Source organism: Sarcophilus harrisii, chromosome 1, assembly GCF_902635505.1.
Source record: "Sarcophilus harrisii chromosome 1, mSarHar1.11, whole genome shotgun sequence".
In the NCBI taxonomy this organism is placed as follows: Eukaryota; Metazoa; Chordata; class Mammalia; order Dasyuromorphia; family Dasyuridae; genus Sarcophilus; species Sarcophilus harrisii.
Genome location: NC_045426.1, coordinates 86,055,844 through 86,076,826, shown reverse-complemented (window position 1 = coordinate 86,076,826; position 20,983 = coordinate 86,055,844). Strand labels below are relative to the sequence as shown.

Genomic DNA, 20,983 nt, shown 5'->3' with positions numbered 1-20,983 from the left:
ATAATAATTATACACTACCTACCTCACAGGTTTCTTGTAAACGAAGTATAAGATCAAAGATTTAGAACTGAAGGAACCTTAAGAGATGATCAAATCCAATCCCTTCATTTTACAAATAAGAAACTGAGGCCCTGAGATGTTTGATTTTTTCACGATCATACAAGCTGTTAAGTAGTAAAATCTTAAAGAACTATAGAAATGGGAGGTTATCACATAATAGAATCATAGGAAGCTGGAAATATTTATGCTAGAAAAAAACTGATTGATCATTAAACCCAACCCTTTATTATAGAGATGTGAATACTGAGGCCGAGAAAATACTGTGCCATATGGACATGGGGTCACATAGCTAATTAAGTGATGGAGTCAGGACTGGAATTCTGGCCTTCTGATGTCAAATTCTGTGCTGTATCACAAAACAGTAATTAAAAGCACAAATGTTTGTAATAACAACACTAGGAAGAAAAATTAATATAAATAAATAAACCATCTCCAAAGGAAGGTAAAGCAGTATTAGTGGCTGACATAACTGCTAAGACTGTCCCAAGAGTCAACTGCATTTAAATAATTTCAGAGTTGGGAGCTGTCTAAAATTTGGAAAGGTCCATGACATCTTTATAGTTAATTCTCAGTTTTCCAGTTCTTGGGTCAATTTTAATTTTTGGTTGTTCAGACCAGATTTCATCTCAGCAACTGATGTGTAAGTCTTTAAAACAACTACCTGAAGCATCTTTGAGGACTGACTTTACTTATTTTGCCCATGATCATACCCCTCATATTCTTCTTGTGTCAAAACCAGGATTTGAACTAGGTCTTTCTGATTCAAAAGTCAGCCCTCTACCCACAATGTCAAACTATCTCTTGCAACTGTAACTTAATTCAAACCCAAAATGAAGGGTTTCCTAAAAATGGAACTTGAAATTAAAGGGACATCTGAGCATTATGCTAACCATCATCATTTATGAAAAACATTTACTCTTTTTAGAAGGCAAGTTATAAAAATAACCAATCACATTTCACTTTCAAATTTACCAAGTAAATAAAATCCTTATGCACCCATATGGACAAGCATTTCTAACAAATGCACACGGCATTCTGGCTCACCCCCTGGATGACCCTGGTATATCTCATTCTTAAGAAGGTTAGCATTTGCCATTGCCAATGTGTCACTGATAATGCCCATCACAACCAATTCAGAAGTAGGAAATTCTTTCACCTGTGGGCAGTATATAGCAGGAGAGGAGGCAGATACCAAAGCCACTGTGATGAGACTGAAGTCATAATGCTGGCCCTGGAGTCTGTACTAATAGGTTAGCTGCCAACCAGTGAAACTGGGGCTTCTGAAGGCTTGGTGCTAGTCTCATCCTTTAGAGAATCATTAATCCGTTGCCAATTAAACAGCTATGGAAGAAATGCATTCCTTGCCTGATACAATTACTAGTTAAGTGTTTTAGAAAGTTTGTCCTTGGATGCTATGTTCAGAATCAATGTGGGAGAGGGAAGAGACCAAACTTAAGGAAACTAATTAAGATCATAAGGATCATAAAGGGACCTTAAAAGTCATCTATTCAGTTTGTACTGTACTAGTCTTAAGTCCTTTACTCAATCCTGTACTAGTCTTAGAATCACAAGAATTGGGGTTCAAGTCCCTGCCTTGGCCATATTCCAAGGTGGATGACCTTGGGTAAATAGTTCTAGTACCTACCTGGGCTCTAGTCTTGTCTTCTGTACAATGAAGCTAATAAATCAACATACCAACCATGGGCCAGACACTGCACTAGGCACTAGGGATACAAATCAAGAGTAAGCTGGTCTTTGCACTCAAACAATTTAATTCTATTCCTGAGGTTTCTTCAATCTCTAGAATTCTGTAATTTGCTGAAGAGAAGACGGTTAGTGGTGGAATGAGGTCTCAAACTTAGGTCTTCTCAGATTAAGACCAGAACTCTTTTCAGTACACTATACTAGGAAAAACTAGGTGGTACAGTGGATCAAGCGCTGGATCTGGAATCAGGAAGACCTGAGTTCAAATTTAAGCTCAAACTCTTACTAATCTTGTGACCCTGGCCAAGTTACTTAATCCCTGTTAGCCTTCTGCATAGCACCTACCTCTCAGGGTTGTTGTGAGGATCAAATGAGATAACAATTGTAAAGTGTTTAACAAAGTGCCTGGCACATAGTAGTGTGCTATATGAATGTTAGCTACTATTATTACACCATGCTGCCTCCCTTAACAGAACCAGAGCATATACCTTGTACTAAATATGTACTCCCAAGTATATCTCAAATTTCCCACTGTTAAAAGGCAATTTTCCAATAAAATGAGCAAGGGTCAAGAGATCAGTCACACAGGAAACTAGGCCCTAAGGTCTAGAGCCACTAGATTGCAAAGCTGCCTAATAGACCATGGGCACAAAAAAACAACAGGCTTCATCATTAATAAACAACTCCTTAAAAATTCAAGCCGAAGAATGTGGCGATTTGTGCAGTTATCTATTCTATAGAGATTTCACTTCAAAGTGAGGACCAGAAGCAGCTTCCTAACTTTCTCAGTCTTCAAAGAGAATCAAGAGCTGGGTGAAATGAGCTATCTCTGCCTAAAACTGTTCAGGTAGGTTCTAAGGTACAATTCTCTTATTAAAAAAAAAAAAAAAGTTGTCATTATTTAAAGTTTTTTTTAAAAAATAGTTATCAATTCCAAAGGGTTCATGATGAAAATGTTATCCATATCCAGACAAAGAACCAATGGAGTTCTGAATTCAAATTGAAATATACTATTTTCACTTAAATTTTTTCCTTTTGGTTTATTTCTTCTTTTTCCGGAGGCAGCTGGGGTTAAGTGATTTGCCCAGAGTCACACAGCCAGGAAATGTTAAGTACCCGAATCTGTTTGAACTCAGGTCCTCCTGATTTCAGGGCTGGTGATCTATCCAATGTGCCATCTAGCTGCCCAGGTCTATTCTTTCACATGACTAATATGGAAATAGCTTTAACATGATTGCATACATACAACCTATATAAAATTGCTTCTTGTTTTAGGGGGAGGGTAGAGAAAATGTGGAAGTTTTTTGGCAAGGCAATTGGGGTTAAGTGACTTGCCCAGGGTCACACAGCTAGGAAGTGTTAAATGTCTGAGGCCACATTTGAACTCAGGTCCTCCTGAAACTCAAAATTTTTAAAATGATATCTTTATGTGAAATTGGGGGGGAAAAATTAAAAACAGTTCAGTACTACTAAATATAGGGCACACCCATCAATTAGAATGGCTGAATAAATTATGGTATATGAATATTATACTTTAACATATTTAACATGTATTGGTCAACCTGCCATGGGGGGGGGGGGGCGGGGTAGGAGGGGAAAAATTGTAACAAAAGGTTTGGCAACTGTCAATGAAATTACTCATGCATATGACTTCTAAATGAAAAGCTATAATTAAAAAAAAGAATAAATAAATATAGAGCACATTTCCCTCTCATTTAAATATTTAGATTATATGCTAACTGAACAATGAAGTAAATATTTTGAGAAATTTTTTAGAATAGAAAAAAGTCTTTCTAAATGTCATATCTAACCTCAGACTTCTGTCTGCTGGCCTTCCTGGTTTCCTTCAAGTCTTAGTTAAAATTCCATCTTCTATAGGGAGCCTTTTTTAATCTCCCTTAATTCTAGTGTCTTCCTTTATATATTATTTCAAATTTATTGTGTTTATCAGACGTGTCAAAGATGAAGCCTTGAGAGCATGCAGGTAGCAACATTTCCAAGTGTATGCAATTAGAAAATACTTAACAAAATCAAAGTACAATAAAAACATAATATTAATTTGTGGTTTTATAAGTCAATATGTGGTCCAACAGGATCGCTATATATTGTTTAGTGGCCCTGGCTCTGTTTCAACTAGACATAATTGCTGTGCATAGCTTGTTTGCATATGATCTCCTCATTATACTGTGAGCTATCTTTTGCCTTTCTTTGTCCTCAGTGCTTAGCATAGTTCCTGGCACATAGCAGACACTTAAGAAATGTTTACTGACTGACAGGTAATTTGCTGGACAATGCAAATAAATATAATTACTATACATTTCATTAATATGTGACTCACTAAAATTTGTTCCTATACTATATTAACTTTTAGCAATAGCAGAAATATCTCGGTTTAAAGGAAAAACCCTTTTCTTGCAATCTCAATAAACTACACAATGGAAAATTTTCAGTTCTGTAAGCAAAGAACAGAAATGCTTAGCTAAACCTGTGTTGCCTAGATACCAAAGACATCCTACTGCTAATACAAAGATCTCAGCATCAGCATAGGAATATACTGACAAATAGGTGAAGCAAGCTAGGTGGTGGTGATTTCCAGTTCTATTCTACTGTTATTCTTGTCCAAACAGGTACCAATTTGTCACATGCAAAGATTAAGAACAAAAAAATAAGCCTATTCCATTTGTAAGTTTTATTTCAATTAAACCAACTTAAAATGTATGTTAGTTATTAATTTTAAATGTAATATGTTTTAGTTCTTGATCCTTGATGCAATCAGCATAATAATCCACAAACAAGAGTATCTGGAACACCTCACCATCTTTAACAGAGGTTAATCTTTTTTGTGTCCTGGACCTTTTTGGCATTCTGGTGAAGAATCCCTTTTAAGAATGTTTGTTGTTAACATTCATAAGTGAAGGAAATACTAAATTTCTGTTAAGAGTCAAATAAAAACAAAGATGCAATTTTTTTTCCTCTATTCAAGTTCTTGGACTTCCAATTAAGAACTCTGTAGAGCATCTCCTCTGACACAAACAAATACACCAGGCTAGCATACATCTAGCGATTTTATTTACTGCCTGATTAATAATCAGAGATCATTAAATAACATTCCCTTGTTTTATGTAATAAAAACTGTCACACATACATGGGAAATGCCTTGTTGGAAAACCTTGGAAGGCAGTAATTTGCTCTACTGCATTAGTTCTCAAACTCTTTTTTTATTTACTGAATTACAAATTCTCCCCAAATCCATGGAGAAGGCAAGAAATATGATACCCATTACACACACATACACGAGTTCTCAAACTTTTTAGTCTCATGCACTTAAAAATTAGGATCTTCTGAAGAGTTTTTATGTTGGTTATATCTAATGATATGTATTGCATTAGAGATTAAAATATGTTAATATTATCATGAAAGTAGCTTCAACCTTGTGGACCCCTTGAGAGGTCTTGAAAACCCACAGGAATTCCCAGATCACATTCTGAAAAACCAATGTTCTACTGAATCAAATGACTCTCTCTAGTCAACAAACTATACCCAATAGAGATTTGTACAATTCTCTACTTTCAATGTCATGATAATAAAGATAATGTTCTATTATGGAATATTATTTGTGAAACTTTCCAGCTCTCTTCCAATACCCTCATCAATTATATTTTTGTTGTACATACTGATTAATATTATTAAAATATATATTTTATAAATTAGGCAGAGAGGTTAGTATTTGTCATTCTATTTTTCTTTTTATGGTAATAAGGTTCAAGTTTTTTTCCACCTTGTTCATAATTTCATTTTCACCTTCATATATACTTCATATACTTTGAAAATCAATCCCTCAATGTCTCAGAATCATGTCACCTCCAGCACATACTCGCTCTGTTTAAATTTGGTCTAGTTTGTTGCTTTTCTCATTTTTATTTTCTTTAGTGCCGTTTCCACATCCTCTAAAAACACCTTGGAACTTTGGTATTTAAAGTCCAAATGCAGTGGATCTCCACTGCCTCTGCTGGTGAAAAAAGCTTGACTTCCCTCCTCTTAGAAGAAAAACAGGTGCCTTGAGAGTAGAATGCTACATATATTGGCACAGTATTGATTATTTTTGTTAAACTGTTTTTCTTTTTTAGAAGGAAGGGGTTAATTCTGGGAGAGAAGGTGGGGTGTATACTGAGAAATAACTGTGATGTAAAATTAAAGTGGACAGAAGACTAGACATACAGTGAAGAAGATTAAGGTTCAAATCCTACCTTTGACACTTACTAGATGTGTGACCTTGGGCAAGTCATTTGACCTCTGAGCCTATTTTCTCATCTGTAAAATGGAGATATAATGCCTGGTAAGTACCTACTATAAAATTATTGTGAGGTTCAAATGAGATAATATATGTGAAGTGTTTTGCAGACTTTAAAACACTATATAAAAGGCCAGGTATGATTATAATTCTAAAAACTTGTTAATTTTCAACTATTTCTCTATTATCTTTCTTCTTGTTTCATCTTTAAATAATCTTAAAATTACTTTCCTTAGCTGTGTCTTTTGACAAACTTTCTTTGAATCTGTTTTTTCTTGTACTGCTTCTCAGTGTTTTTTGAAACAACATTGCTCATATTCTTTTGCCATCCTTCCCTACAGTATTTTTCCCTACAGGATTTATATTTTAAACTAGTGTTATCCTTGCCAATGCAGAGCTCCACAGACAAGAACCATAATCACTCACATTACAAAAAAAAAAAAAAAAAAAAGCTATATAAAGGATGTCATCATAGAAATGAGCAATGAAAAAAGGACAACCACCTCATGTTGTGACAGAGAGCCAAAGGACTGTCCATGTGCTTGATTGATGAACTGTAGAATACACGGGAAAATAAAGAAAACCCTAACAAATTAGATGGCCATCCAAGAATGGGTAGGCAAAGATGATTTGTATTCTACATCACTGAGAATACTCACATCAAGGAGTTTATAGCACAATCTGAATAAATCTAACATCCAAATCATATTTGATAACATGCTAAACAAAATTCACATCCTATTACATACATATATAGAGAAATATGAGGTATACATATATACAGTCAATAAAACCTTATAATTACATAAAGAAAATCTGAAGGAAACGCAAAAGAAAATTATGAAGCATTTTGTTACTTTATTTTTTCAATCTCAAAGTAAACTATTCTAATTTTGTTTGTCTTTTGTATTTTTCATTTTGTTTTAATTTTGGGGTTTTTTGGGGGTCTATTTGTATTGCATTTTTGAGTGTTACATTTTTATAATTAAAAATTAGACTTCAACACTTCACTGGAGTCATAACTCTTATCAATGCCAGTAATACTCCCTTTCAACTACAAAGATTACAATCTAATCACATTTCCATCTGGTATGATTCTTGTTCATATCTTCTATTAAAAAATCTACCCAATGCAACAGAAGCTTTCATGTAGATCTTGTGTAGATTTTGTGGGTTGTGGTGCATCACTCAGACTATACATATATATACCTGTATATGTATTATGTATATATGTGTGTATATCTATATTTATATAAAATAAAAATCCATGGCTTTAATTTTACACATTTACATTTTCTATATTGCATGTTTTGTAATACTTTTTGTATGAAGTCAATCACTGGTAATATGCTGTTATTTGATCTCTACCTACCATATGTCCTTCCACTGACCTTTGGGTCAACTGAAATTTTGAGGCTTCATAAATTTTAGTGTGTTCCATAATTCACAGTAATAGAGCAATAAAGAATAAAATACGGGATATGTGTGAAGGAATAATTATCTAAAACCATACCAGCAAAGTGGAACCAGTTAGCAGTTGCTTTGAAAATCATCTTGGAGACAGACTGCTGTCTAAAGACAAGCCTAATTTAGTAATAGAGTGTATGATCATGGCCCATAGTATTATAGTCCATAATTTTGCTTATAAAATACATTCTGTGAATTCTGTATCAGTCAGAATAACAGTTAATCCAGTTAGAATGACAGTTAACAGTCTTAAAGCACTTCTAACAGTCTAAGAAAACCACAGGAAAACTTCTTAGTGTCATATTTTACTGAATTTTCAATACCCAGATGGATTTACCATCTAAACAAAATCTACTTTCTGGCCAAGATTAAGGTTTTAAAGGCCAAAGTTGCCTAAAAGTCTTAACAGTTGACTTCATCCTTTCTGTCAAATTACATTTTAATTAAGAATTTACAAGACTATTAACAAGCTTGCAAGCTTCTTGAGGGCAAAGAAAGAATCTTTTACATTTTGTCAAGCACAGCATGTTGAACATAGACCTTAGTTGAAAAGTTTGTGAATATAAGGAAGCCACATTGTTAAAATATTACAAGTCAAAATGATTCCAACAAGGTCTTATTATTACATACATTTTAATTTTAATAAGGGTTTGAAGCTTCCCAAATTAGAAGAAATTTGGAAGATTTTACTATTTTCCATAGATTGATATTTTTTACACTCATTTTTTTACACTTTTTTACACTCATTTCTCTTCACCAGCTCTATATTTTGCTATTTAAAATATGCATGTTATAGATCTGACCAGCTCTATTTAATTTTCGATTCCAGATGCTAAATGCCATCAGTTTTACTCTATTATGCTTGTCAAGAAGAGTACAATTTTGTTGTTAAATTATTCAAAAGAGCATAGAGATGGAGGAAAAAGAAAATGTCAATTAAATGTGATAATAAATTTTCACCAAAATTATGCCTCTGGTCAAAGCAACTACAATACCAATAAATTTACCATTATAACTAGTTTCTTTTCTCCTCTAACAAGTTTTAGGTTTTAAACCCATAACCAAATGTTTTTGATTACCTGATATACCAACCCATTTAAAAATCCTCTTCTGATACCTGTGACATGAAGTTGATAATGGGTTTCATTTGAAATTGATGTCTGTAAAGCTTGAGTTCTGACAGATCTTATGAACCCTGGATGAATCATTTGTTCCAGTAGAACCAGCCCATTTAAAAGTTGGAGAAGCAAATGGAACCAGACAAACTGATCTCCAGATAATGAATTGTTCTAACTACTCCAACTGATGAAAAACAGTTTACTAAAACACTCATCTCCAACACAGAGGGTATATATAATCCAAGAGTTATGACAAGAAAATAGAATTTCTATTTGTATTTATTTTTATCTTTAAAAAAAGCTTTTTTTATACCCTTTGATCCAGCAGTATCTCTATTGGGCCTGTATCCCAAAAAATAATTGCAAAGGACCCACATGTGTAATGTTTGTAGTAGCGTTTTTTGTAGAGGCAAGAAACTGGAAACTGAGTGGATGCCCACCAGTTGGAGAATGGCTGAATAAGTTATAGTATATGAATGTTATGGAATACTATTGTTCTATAAGAAATGATCAACAGGATGACTTTAGAGAGTCCTGAGGAGACTTACATGAAATGAGCAGAACCAGAAGATCATTGTACACAGTAACAACAAGATTATATAATGCTCTGTTCCGATGGACGTGGCTCTCTTCAACAATGAAGTGATGCAGGCCAGTTTCAACAGACTTGTGATGAAGAGAGCCATCTGTATCCAGAGAGAGGACTGTGGGGATTGAGTGTGAATCACAATATAGTATTTTCATCTTTTTTGTTATTTGTTTGCATTTTGTTTGCTTTCTCATTGTTTTTCCTTTTGATTTGATTTTTCTCTGTATAATTATGGAAAAATGTATAGAGGAATTACACGTGTTTATATAATATATGTAGATTACTTGCCATCTAAGAGAGGGGAGTAGGGAGGGAGAAAAAATTTGGCACACAAGATTTTGCTTGTGTTGAATGTTGAAAACTATGCATATATTTTGAAAATAAAAAGCTTTTTAAAAATAAAGCTTTATTAAAATAAAAATATTTGAAATTGTCAAAATGATTTGAAATATGGAATACTAAAAACCTTGTCCTAAATATATACTGTGTTTTGAGATATCAGCTAATGAAGCCATCATAACTAATTCATTTTACAACTAAGCTATTGTCCAAAAAGATGTTTCCTACATCTGTACCCCTTTAAAAAAAAAAAAAATCAGAAAAAAAAAACTTTCTGTTTAAAATCTTCTAAACTATGAATTTCAGTGGTTTGAACCTATATGTTAAAAATGAAAAATGCAACACCTTCCAAATAATTTTAAAAATTAGTTGACATCAGAAAGAAATTTATCAGAGGAAATGCCCATTTAGATAATTAGAACTGAAAAATAAGTTTTGTCATTTAACAAGTGAAGTCAATAACACTTCTTCCATTAGGAATCTATCCATTCTATTTGTGAGGTTATTTGTTTTTCAACTGCAACAGCTATTAGCCAGAAATCACTAAGCATTTATGAAATACCTATTATGTACATACTACTACTAGGGATACCAAGAGTGAACAGTCTCTGCCTTCTGTAACTTACATTCTAATAAAGACAAGTTATGGGGGAAAAAACGAATACAAAATCATATTTTCTAATTGCTGAATCACAAAGTTTCAAGTCAAGATTTTTAAGAATAAGGAAATATAGTCATATGGCTTTCATGAAAGTATTAATATTAATATGATGTTACTACTATTATCATTATATTTTATCCACTTAAGAGTTTCTTAACCTTTTCTATATCCTCTGCTGGCCTTCACAGACTGTGCAGCTTTTGCAAAATTTTCCAAAAAAATTCCCATTTAATTTCTTATTCCTGACTCTCAATATATAAAAACCCCAATGAGAAAAATCTTGATTTGGAAGGGATAACCATAAAAGAACTAGACAGAAATAGGCTCTACCATTACTATTAATGTATTAGTAAGTGCTTTGATGAAGGCTTTATCAGAGAGTGAATTACTGTGCAGTCTGCTACCTACAATCTTTTTGCGATCTTGGCATGTTTCTTAACTTGGACCTCAATTATCTAATTTCTAAAATATGAGGGTTGGACTAAATAATTACCAAGATCCTTTCTAGTTTTCAATATTATAACCTCATCTTATACATTGGAACATATCTGCAAAACATTCCCTCACATTTTTGTAGTTATTTATGATTTACAAAGTTGCTTCCCAGGGTAGGTTGTAGAAGTTTTATTTATCAACTTACAAATGAAAAAAAACTAAGGCTCAAGTTTTAAGCCACATAGTCAAACAATTAGAATTTGAATTTGGGCCTCCTGACTCCTAAGTCCATAACATTTTCCGGAGGCACTGTGATATCTCTTTGATATATTTCATTGGGAAATTATATTAACATCATAAAAAGGACAAAAAAATACCAATGTTTTCACCATTAGTCCTTAAGGAAATCTTTTATCTTTTAAAGCAAGAGTCCTTTAATTTTTAAAAATATTTTTATATATAACTATGTATTATTTTATACATTTAAAAATATTATTCTAAAAAGGGATCCATGATTCACCAGACTACTAAAAGAGTCCAAGACACAAATACAAATTAGTGGGTTCCAATATTTCCAACTTCCAGTTTTCAAAAGTAACCTGCAAATTTTTCAAATGCCTTTAGCTAGGAGGGATAGAGGAACATCTTTTTATTCTATTGCCCTCTGACACTGACTGGGTGACATCACTAAACTGCCCCATGAAAAGCTGAAAAACAAAACAAAAACTAAAATCAAAAACAAACCAATCCAAAATATTGACGAATAACAATTTGCATTCACCTCAGATTTAAAAAACCATCCAAGCTTAAATTTTTCCATAACCCCCAAGCTTTACCAGAAATAACCTCCACAAAAGTTATGACACTAAAAACCGTTCAAAGATAGGTGGTCAAAATGACAGATGTGATTTGAGAGGAATTCACAGACATTTCCTTATTGGCTGTAGTTTCCTCCAATGTCAGGGCTGGACTACTTTAGAAAGCCTCTTATGGTAGTTTTCAGCTCTAATAAAGGAGCCAAGCAAACACAGAATAAAATTCAAAAATGTGCTATATCACAAAGTATTAAGATTTTTTTAAAAAAAATAAGGAAACACACTTCTACTGATAATTACACTAAAATTATTAGTAATATTTAAATGACAACAAAATGGGGGGTTCCATTATTAATGAAAATAAAAATTATTTTTAAATAGATTATCATCTTTACCCTCATCCATTTTAATTTAAACTACACTTTACATAATTTATTAATAGAAAATTTACATATAGTTTTAAAATAAATGTGCATAATATTGAAGATATGTGCCCTCCCCCTTTTTTTTTACTGATAAAGATACAGTATCTGGTACTTAATAAATAGAAAAAATAGGTACTTTTCAGTTTTAACTATTATTTACGAGCATGAAGAAGCTTCTCTTTCTGATTTACTTTCCATAGCATAACACACTTAGGGCATGTACAACATAATTGATATAGTTTGCTAGAGCTGAAGGAAACCTTAAAGAGGTAATTTTGTCTTACTTACATGGAAACTAACTTCATTCTGCCCTAGATTATAGTCAGCATCATAAAAATGTCTTCATCTCCCACAAAAAGCACTGTGAGAACTAGATGTGGACCTTATTTATCAGTTAGATCTGACCAACAATTGCACCCTAAACAGAGAGGCTTAAGAGAATTGTACTGAATGAAAGGAGAATGAAGCTCTTATCAAGTACAAAAAAAAAAAAAACAGTCATGACATTTATAATTCCCACTCCATGTTAAATTGAGGATTTGTTCAAGAAATTAGGAAACTGACTCTTGGGAGCAAGCCCCATAAGGTTCAAAAACTTGCAGTTCTAAATGACAAAGAACAAACATTGATAAGAAAGACATTTTCTTATTCCTAAAATAAATCATCAATTCATCTGATAACGACGCAGTGCTCAGCAATGTTAAGATATGGTTCCTGCCCTCAAGGAGCTTACAATCCAGCAGAGAAACAAAATGCAAGCACAAATAACCCTGACACACTGTAATTAAAGGGTGTCTGTAATGGAGAGGTACAAAGTGCTAGGGAGGTAACCGAGGCAATGAAAAATTTTGGAGTATTAGGATCAGCTCCATGCAGATAGATCATCAGCCCAGCAGGAAGGGAGAGGTAACAGGAAGGCCTATTAGAAAGTCGCCGAAACCAAGATAAGTCGTGGCAGTTAAAGAATAGATAAGAGGTCAGAGCCAGGATTTCAAACGTCTACTGAACAGGACTTGGTCCTGAGTGAATACAAATAACTGGAAATGAGAACTAAAATAAAGTCAGGAGCCCAAATTTTATTCTAAGCTCTCAAACATGGGAGACACAATGCACCCTCCTAAGGATGGCTGAGACCCATGACGTAGTAGCTCGAGCAAATTAGTCATGCTTGGTGTTACGTCACACCTCTTGGGGAGTCTGTCGAAACTCAGGGACCCCCTCATCAAATAAAGCGCCTAGCACAGTGCCTGGGTGGCTGATAAATACGCTAGCTCCGCCCGTATTGTTGCCCATATTCACAACTGAAGGGCACGCTAAAAGTTCTGTTAAAAGTTGTGTTAAAGGCTTAATTCCCCCCCTCCACGCTCAGGGACTCCCCGATGTCTAGTCACGGACTAGTCTCCGTTAAGAGCCCGGCTGTAAACGCACGTTTGTTTTTAACCCAGCATGAGGTGCAGGAGGACAAGATTTAGGGTCGAGCGCAGCTCCTAAAACTGCCTGCATCCTTCCACAAGAAGGAAAATGAGGCCCAGGGAGAAGAAAAGACGCAGGGCAGGGCTTGGGGGCCAGGGCCAGCGCTCCTACCCTTTGCCCCGTTAGACGGGGGAGGGGAGAGCGAAGAGGGACCCAGAGAGGAAATCCCGGGAGGTCGGAGCCCCATCGGGGGGCTGAGGGGTCCCAGGCACTCGCCGGCCTCTCCCGGGCTGCTCCGGCAGGGGGAGGGGAAGAGAGCAGAGGGGGCGGGGCGAAGCGGAGGGCGGGGGAGGAGGGGACAGAGCGAGCTGCCCCGGGAGCAGCGGCTCGGGATGGGGGACGGAGGGAGGGAGCGCGGGGCCAAGCCCAGCCGGGCCGCCCGGCCTGGGGCGGGGCTGAAAGGGCCAGGCCGGGGGCGGCTTCCGGGGGGCGGTGAGGGGCGCCGGGTGCCCTCGAGGGCGTCCCCGGGACTCCGGACTGGGGCCGAAATTGAGGGCCAAATGTGGGGAGGGATGGCAGCCGTCCCGGTGGGAAGAGCGAGGAGGCGGCGAAGGACGTAACGTTACCTGCGGCTCAGGCCCGTGCGGTCCCCGGTGGCGACTCCGGCTCTATTGTTTCTCCGGAGCCAAGATGGCGGCCACCGCCGCCGCGGGCTCCCCCCGCCGGGTACCCTCGCTCTCAGCGAAGGGCCTCATTGGCTCTGGGCGGGAGAGGGGCTCGCTGATTGGATAGCCCAAAATACGCTGTTGCTAAGGCGCCTGGTGACCCAGCTGGGAGGCTTCGAGGGCGGGGGAAGGGAAATTGAAGTGGAGGGGGGGAGGGGAAGCCCCTGGCCGTACCTAGGGGCTACTGAGGGCCCTGGCCCTCGCAGTCGGGTGACATCACCTTCTCGCCGCACTGAATAAAACATATCCCATTCCCGCTTAGTTTCCCCCAGCGCCCCCACCCCTTACACTGTCTCCTCAGATTCCTACTGAACACAACATACCCCTTCCCCCAGGGGATCCCTGCTGTTCTGCTGAACACCCCGTACTTCAGACCAGACACCCACGTTGTCTCCACATCCTCCTCTCCAATGAATCGCCCGCTCCCCATCCCTCAGGGCAGCCGCCACCGCCCATCCCCCACAGTGAACCTCATCCCTCTTCCCTTCCCACCGCAAGCTCTCCTCCTTCCACAATTTGACTGGTCCTAGTTACAGTGCCCTCCTTCACTCCTCAGCATCACCCATTGGAATACCCAGCCTCAGAGACCAATCACTGTCAATCATCAGTATTGATCTGTGCAGTCCTGAAGCGGGGGGAGCAGCCAGGGAAGGTGCAGAGAGCCCCGAGCCCCAGTTCTAATTGTCCGGATGAGTGCACAATGTGACCTTGAACACTGACCAGACCCAAAAAGGGGTGTGTCGGCAGGAAGGGGTCCTGGGTCTCCTCTTGTTAGCTGCTTTTATTATTTGAATAAAGGTATGAATGATTTCCTTACAGTTATTTAAACAAAGCAAGGAAAAATAGCAAGTTTGATGACAGAGTTAGGATTCAAAAAGATTTTACCAGAATAGAACAAAGGATCAGATGGAATAAAGTCAATTTAATAGGAAATCCTCTCGCCTCAACTCACCTCTACACTCTAGAAGAAAAATAGAAATGAAAAGAGAGAATGAAAAAATTTTAAAGGATGCTTTGAAGAAGATGAAGCGCTGAAAAGAGAGCAAACTAGTCATCAATTCTTTGGCTGGAGTTGGAAAGTGGCAAAGCAAAAGGGAAAACAAAACAAAACAAATTAAAGCTGTTCCAAAGAAGAGTTGTTAGATAAAGTAGTGTGTTTCCTGTTGTTGGGAGTATTTGGTCAATAAGTATTTATTAAGCACTTGCTATGTGCCAAGCCCCAGGAAAGGAGTTCATTTCAGTCAACCAAATCATCTTGGGGGGAATCCAATCACTTTAAATCAATATTTGGTTTCTGTCCTGACAAAATAGTGGCTAGCCAACAGTCCTCAATCGAGAAAACATGGTTCCAAATCCCTCCTTTTAGAAAAAACATACTAGCAACTTCTAATTGCTTAGTTTCCCAGGTAACTCTCTTAAAGACTACTGGAGAACAGTTCCCTATCTGCTTTGCTAAAGCAGTTTCTACACCAGGAATTCCCTAAAGCAATGAATACACCCCCACTTTCCCTCCTCTTCCCTCCGGCTAAAAATGCCAATAACTGCTCATATTTTACTTGGAGTGGAAACTGCATAACAATTATTCCAAAACAAAAGCTCACCCGCCCAGAAAATTCATCAAATTGAATCCCTTAAGCAATCAATTCTCTTTGCAACAGTTTGATGCAAATAATTGTATTCCTTTATTACATTATAAACTTCAAGGTAGGGTTTATACCATTTTCCACAATTTCCCACTTTCCTTAGGATTGGGCAAAGGGCCTTGCATAGTAGGCAAAGTGGTTTGATGAATGAACACTATGAAATGACAGTCTTCATATATAGGAAGGACATGACCAACTGTAGAACGTCCAGGGGCCACCAGGATAGTGAGATTTGAATACTATACTATCAATGATCTTGTTTTTTTAAGCTTTTCATTTTCAAAATATTTGCATAGATAGTTTTTAACATTCATCCTTGCAAAGCCTTCCAGATTTTTCTCCTTCCATTCCCCCATCCTCTCCCTTAGGCTACAAGTAATCCAGTATATGTCAATGATCTTTTGAAAGATTTGAAGATGATTAGCCCAGAAAGAAGTTTATGACTTGCCTTCAGACATTTAAAGCAGATATCTAAAGCAGAGGAAGATTTGAACTTAGCCTCAAAGGGCAAAACTAAAAAGAATGAAAGAAGGTAGCCTCAAAGCAGACTCTGATTCCAGCTGTTCCAAAGTAAAACTGGTTGTGTTAGATAAAGTAATCAGTTCCCTGTCCTCGGAGGTGGTCAGTCAGTCAGTCAAGACATTAAGCATCTATTTTGTGCTATGGAATACACAAAAAAAGCAAAGGACAGTTCTTGTCCTTAAAGAGCATACAATACAGCGGGGAGAGGGGGGGAGAGAATTAAGTATACAAATAATACAAACCAGCCACCCTTATAGGGTAAAAAGAAAGGAATTAAGAGAGGGAAAATAACTAGGATTAAGAGGAACTGGGAAAGCTTTCACTTAATGAGTAAACATTCATTAAGTGCCTGCTGTGTGCCAAGTACTGTCCTAAGTGTTAGAAATACAAAAGAGGTAAAAGACAGTCCATGCTGTCAGAGAGCTTACAATTTAATGGGGGAGACAATACAAAAACAAATATAGAATAAATAGGAAATAATTAACAGATTAAGAATTAAGAGGTTTCCCTTTAGTGAGATTTTAATTGGAACTCAAAGGAAGCCAGGGAAATCACAAAGCAGAAATAAGGAAGGAGAACATTCCAGACTTAGGGGACAGCCCCTAAGAGCTCAGAAATGGAGTGTCCTGTTCCTGGGGCAGCAAAGTTATAATGTTCTCTGGCAGTGCTAAGGTGTAAGAAGACTGGAAAGTAGGAATGAAAGTCATTGACTTCATGAAAGTCAAATAGAAGGTTTTATATTTGATCCTGAAGGCAAAAGGGAAGTACTGCAATTGATTCAGTAGGGGGAGAAGTGGCTGGATTTGAAGTTTAGGAAATTTATTTTGGATTGCAGTGGGGAGAGATTTCAGGCAGGCAGGTCCGATAGAAGGCTATTGTAATAGTCCAGGTGTAAAGTGATAAGGACCTGTCCCCAAATGATGGCAGTGTCGGAGTACCAACGGGATATATTGGAGATTTTGCAGAAATGTTGCAAAGATAAGATAGATGGGCTGTGGCAACAGATTGGAAAGGGGAGGTGAGAGTTAGTGAGAAGTCCAGAATGACACCTGGATGGGGAGCCTGAGGAGGATGTTGTCCTCCAAATAGAGAAGTAAATAGAAGAGATTATCAAGAAGAAGAGAGTAATCCATACTGTCAATGGCTATAGAAAAGTCAAGGAGAATGAAGATTAAGAAAAGACCACTGGGATTTGGCAATCATGAGATCACGTTTTGGGGAATTGTTTTAGGGAGATTCTGAAGATCACTTGGCAAGATAATCTATCAGATACTGAAATCCTTTCTCGAACTAAATTGCCAAGCATTCCAACTCTACTGCAGAGAGCACAACTCTGTTGAGCTGGCCACGTTGTTCAAATGCCAAATATATGCTAGACAAAAATATTATTTGATGGAGAACTCACACAGGACAAGCGCTCACAAGATGGTCAGAAAAAGCGAAACAAGGACACTGTCCAGGTCTCAAGATCTTAGAAGTGATTCTATGACATGGGAGACACTGGCACAGGACTGCCCAGCATGGCATGCCCTCATCAGAGAAGCTGCTGTGCTCTATGTGCAAAGCGGAATTGGATTAGCTCAGAAGAAACTCGAGGTTCCAAGATGGAGAAGTTACCTCCAAGATTCATAGGGACTATTTGTGTCCAACCTGCGGCAGAGCACTGGGAGCTCGTGTAGTCTGATCAGCCACAGTTGGACAGACTGTAACTGGACTCAACGCAGTGATGTCATTTTGGTCCTTTGAGAACAAAGGACAACAACCAACCAACCAGTAGTTCTGGAGAGAGCAGTCTCAGTGGAATGTGAGGTTAGAAGCTAGATTGTAAGAAGTAAAGAGACTGAAAAGAGAGAAAGGGACGGTATTTAGCATAGACAGGCTTTTTAAAGCAGATTAGCCACAAAGGGCAGAAAAGATATAGAACAAAAGTTAGCAGAGATGGAAGGATCAAGTTGCTGCTTTTTCAAAATGGGGAAAGCATGAGCATGTTTGCAGGCAACAGGGATCTAATCAATAGATAGGGAGAGAATGAATGTAAATTATATAATGCCCCTTAGGGCCTGAGTTCAAATCAGTTTCTGACCCTTCACACTTATTAGTTGTGTGACCTTAGGCAAGTCATTTAACCCTGTCTCTCAAAAGTAACTAAAATGATAAAGTAGGGATGACCGAGGAAGCAGCCTGTTGGAGATGAGACGGAATGTGATCCCTTGGGTAGTTATCGGGATTAACCTTGATAAAGCTATCTTCTGTGAGACAAGGGTGTAGGAAAATGTGACAGAAGGCATCTCAGTCATGGGTGACAAAGAGAAAAAAGGGAGCTCATCACAATTGGTAGCAAGAAGGCAGAGGGGAAAGACCATTTGTTATGAATGTTGTAGAGGAGATTCAATTCAACAAATGTTTATTAAACACCTACTGTTCATATACTGTATATGAAGTATTATACTTTGATACGGAGGATACAAAATGATCCCTGCCATCAAGAACTCTCAGCTCTGCAGGTCATCTGTTAAATGACAGAGGGACAAACTGAGGCATAAAATGGACAAATGAATAGAATCCATTTGATGGATGTGTATCCCCATACCTTAAAGTCAGTTTGTATGGGACTCTCCTTGTCGATGGAGATTGATTTTGCAATGCTTTCTCTTCTGGCTGAGGACACAGTTGATGAGAGCTAAAGAGAATAAAGATTCTTATCTGGCTTCCAGCTTCCAGAAAGAAGACTCATCATTCTATGTTCTCTTCAGATCTCTAGAGGGAGAAAGCCTCTGGGGAAAAGCTAGCGTGTAGTGGAGCCAGCACTTTGATTGGGTCCCTAGTCTCTGTTTACTACAGTAGGGACTTCAGGGAATTTTCCCTTGAGTGATATCTTCATTCTATCTCTCTCTCTGCCTTTTTCTCCCCTAAATTCTTTAGGCACTGTTAAGGCAGGAAAGTAAGAGATAAGAGAGGCATCTCAATTCTCATCAGAAAAGGAAACATCTTGTCCTAGAGAAGCCTTTAGACTCATAGGGGTAATGACTCTAAAGTTCACTTCAACAAATATTTGCTAAATACCTATTTAATAATAGTTTGTCTCAAAGTTTAAGGAGTTGATATTCTATAGGGGGATACATGTACCTAAGTAAATACCAGGAGGAAGTGAGCATCAAGGTGGGTTGGAAGAATTACTGAAATATGAAGATAGGGCTTCTGAGATAGAGATGAAGGAAGAATTTGAGACATAATGAAATATCTGATTGGAGATATCCAGGAGAAAGTTGGAGATATTAAATAAGATGTTAAGTGTTAGAAAAGGTTAGGGTTCTCTAAATACACAAATTTGGGCTTCATATTCATAGAGATTATAATTGAGTCTTTGGGAGCTATTTAGATCAATAGCGAGAGAATAGAGAGAAAGGAATCAGGACAGAATAATGTGAATAGAGTCCAAGAAGAATGAGAACTTATAAAACCCAATAGATTTAGCAGTTGATAACTTTGGAGAGAGCAGGTTTTAATTGAAGGATGGAGGTCATGAACGATTATAAAAGAGTTGAGAATGAGTTAATGGAAGTATTGGATGGAAAGAATAGATTTTTTTCTTCATTGGATGAAATAGAAATAGAAGAACCAGAGGGGAGAGTATTAAAGATGCAAAGATTGACCTTGTAAAGAACCACTAGAGGAACCAGGTTCAAGATGGTAAAAGATACTTTTGTTGTCAACTCCAGTCTAAGGAATATCTGCCTTTCCAGGCTTTTGGTCAGTTCCTTGATCTTTGGATTCTATTCATTTGTTCATTTTATGCTCAGTTTGTCCCTCTGTCATTTAACAGATGACCTGCAGAGCTATCTGAAAGGATACTAGAGAAAGAGTAGCAGCTGCAACTATCCCCAACTCTTCTCTATCATGATTCAAGAATCATGGGTATGGAAGGATAATCAAAAAAAGAGTGTTTGGGTTCGTCAATATTCAGAGGGCAGTTTTGTTTTGACACCACAGGCAAGAAATGAAAAGAATTCTGGATGGCCTCCAGCCTGGGAACCCACCTGCAAACACCTGATGCATAAGCTTCCTGCTGTGCTATCTCCACTACAATCCCCAAAAAGGAGAATCACTAAGAATCAGGTGATGTCATGATTCTTATGCCAGAAATAGTTACTTCATACCTATCAGGTGTGCATGATAAAGTCATCAGGTTCCACCCAGCCTTTCTCTTTGGGATTTGTATTCAACTTTGCTGACACTTCCTTCCTGCTCAGTGCTCTGACAAAACCAGGGGACCCTTCCCTTCCATCTTTGCTGCTGTCCCAACCAGGATTTCTAGGTCTTTAGTAACAATAATATGAATAATTATTTCTATTTCCATAGTGTTTTAAGGTTTACCAAGAGTTTTCAGATCAATTCATTTCACCAGACTATTGAGGACTGGCTAAATGAAATATCCTTAGCTCATCACAGTCTGGACCCACAAGAAGCTCACAACCTTCATGAAGCTCAGTTTCCTAGGATTGGGCAGTGCATAAAATGTGCTTAGATAAGTAGGAGTATATATTCTGATAATGGCATAGGAGAGATGCAGACAAAAGCTGCATGAGAATTTGAGGACGGAGAGATTTCATGGGGGAATTAGGAAAATTGTCCTTGGGATGACCCTTGCATCGAATATTAAGGAGCAGAAGTATTTTGACAAGGAGCATATATTCTAGGATTAAGATTCCACCATTGGTATGATTTATGTAGATGCTCAGGGATTGGTGGTCAAGTTCATGGGAGAACTAGAATTTA

At 37.6% G+C, this 20,983-nt stretch overlaps 1 protein-coding gene across 4 annotated transcripts in view; it reads right to left on the bottom strand.

The window, feature by feature from the left end:
- The window catches only part of IP6K2 (inositol hexakisphosphate kinase 2), a 50,542-nt gene extending 36,484 nt beyond the window's left edge, over positions 1 to 14,058 (bottom strand). Inside the window, exon 1 of one of the 4 annotated variants that reach the window (XM_031959616.1) lies at positions 13,944 to 14,058. The gene's annotated coding sequence lies outside the window, so the exon portion shown is untranslated. Of the gene's footprint in view, positions 1 to 1,104; positions 1,196 to 1,705; positions 2,072 to 6,011; positions 6,029 to 13,943 lie in introns of those variants that run through there. The other 3 variants (XM_031959627.1, XM_031959637.1, XM_031959621.1) reach the window with 3 other exon arrangements.
- Between the last annotated feature and the right edge of the window lie 6,925 nt (positions 14,059 to 20,983).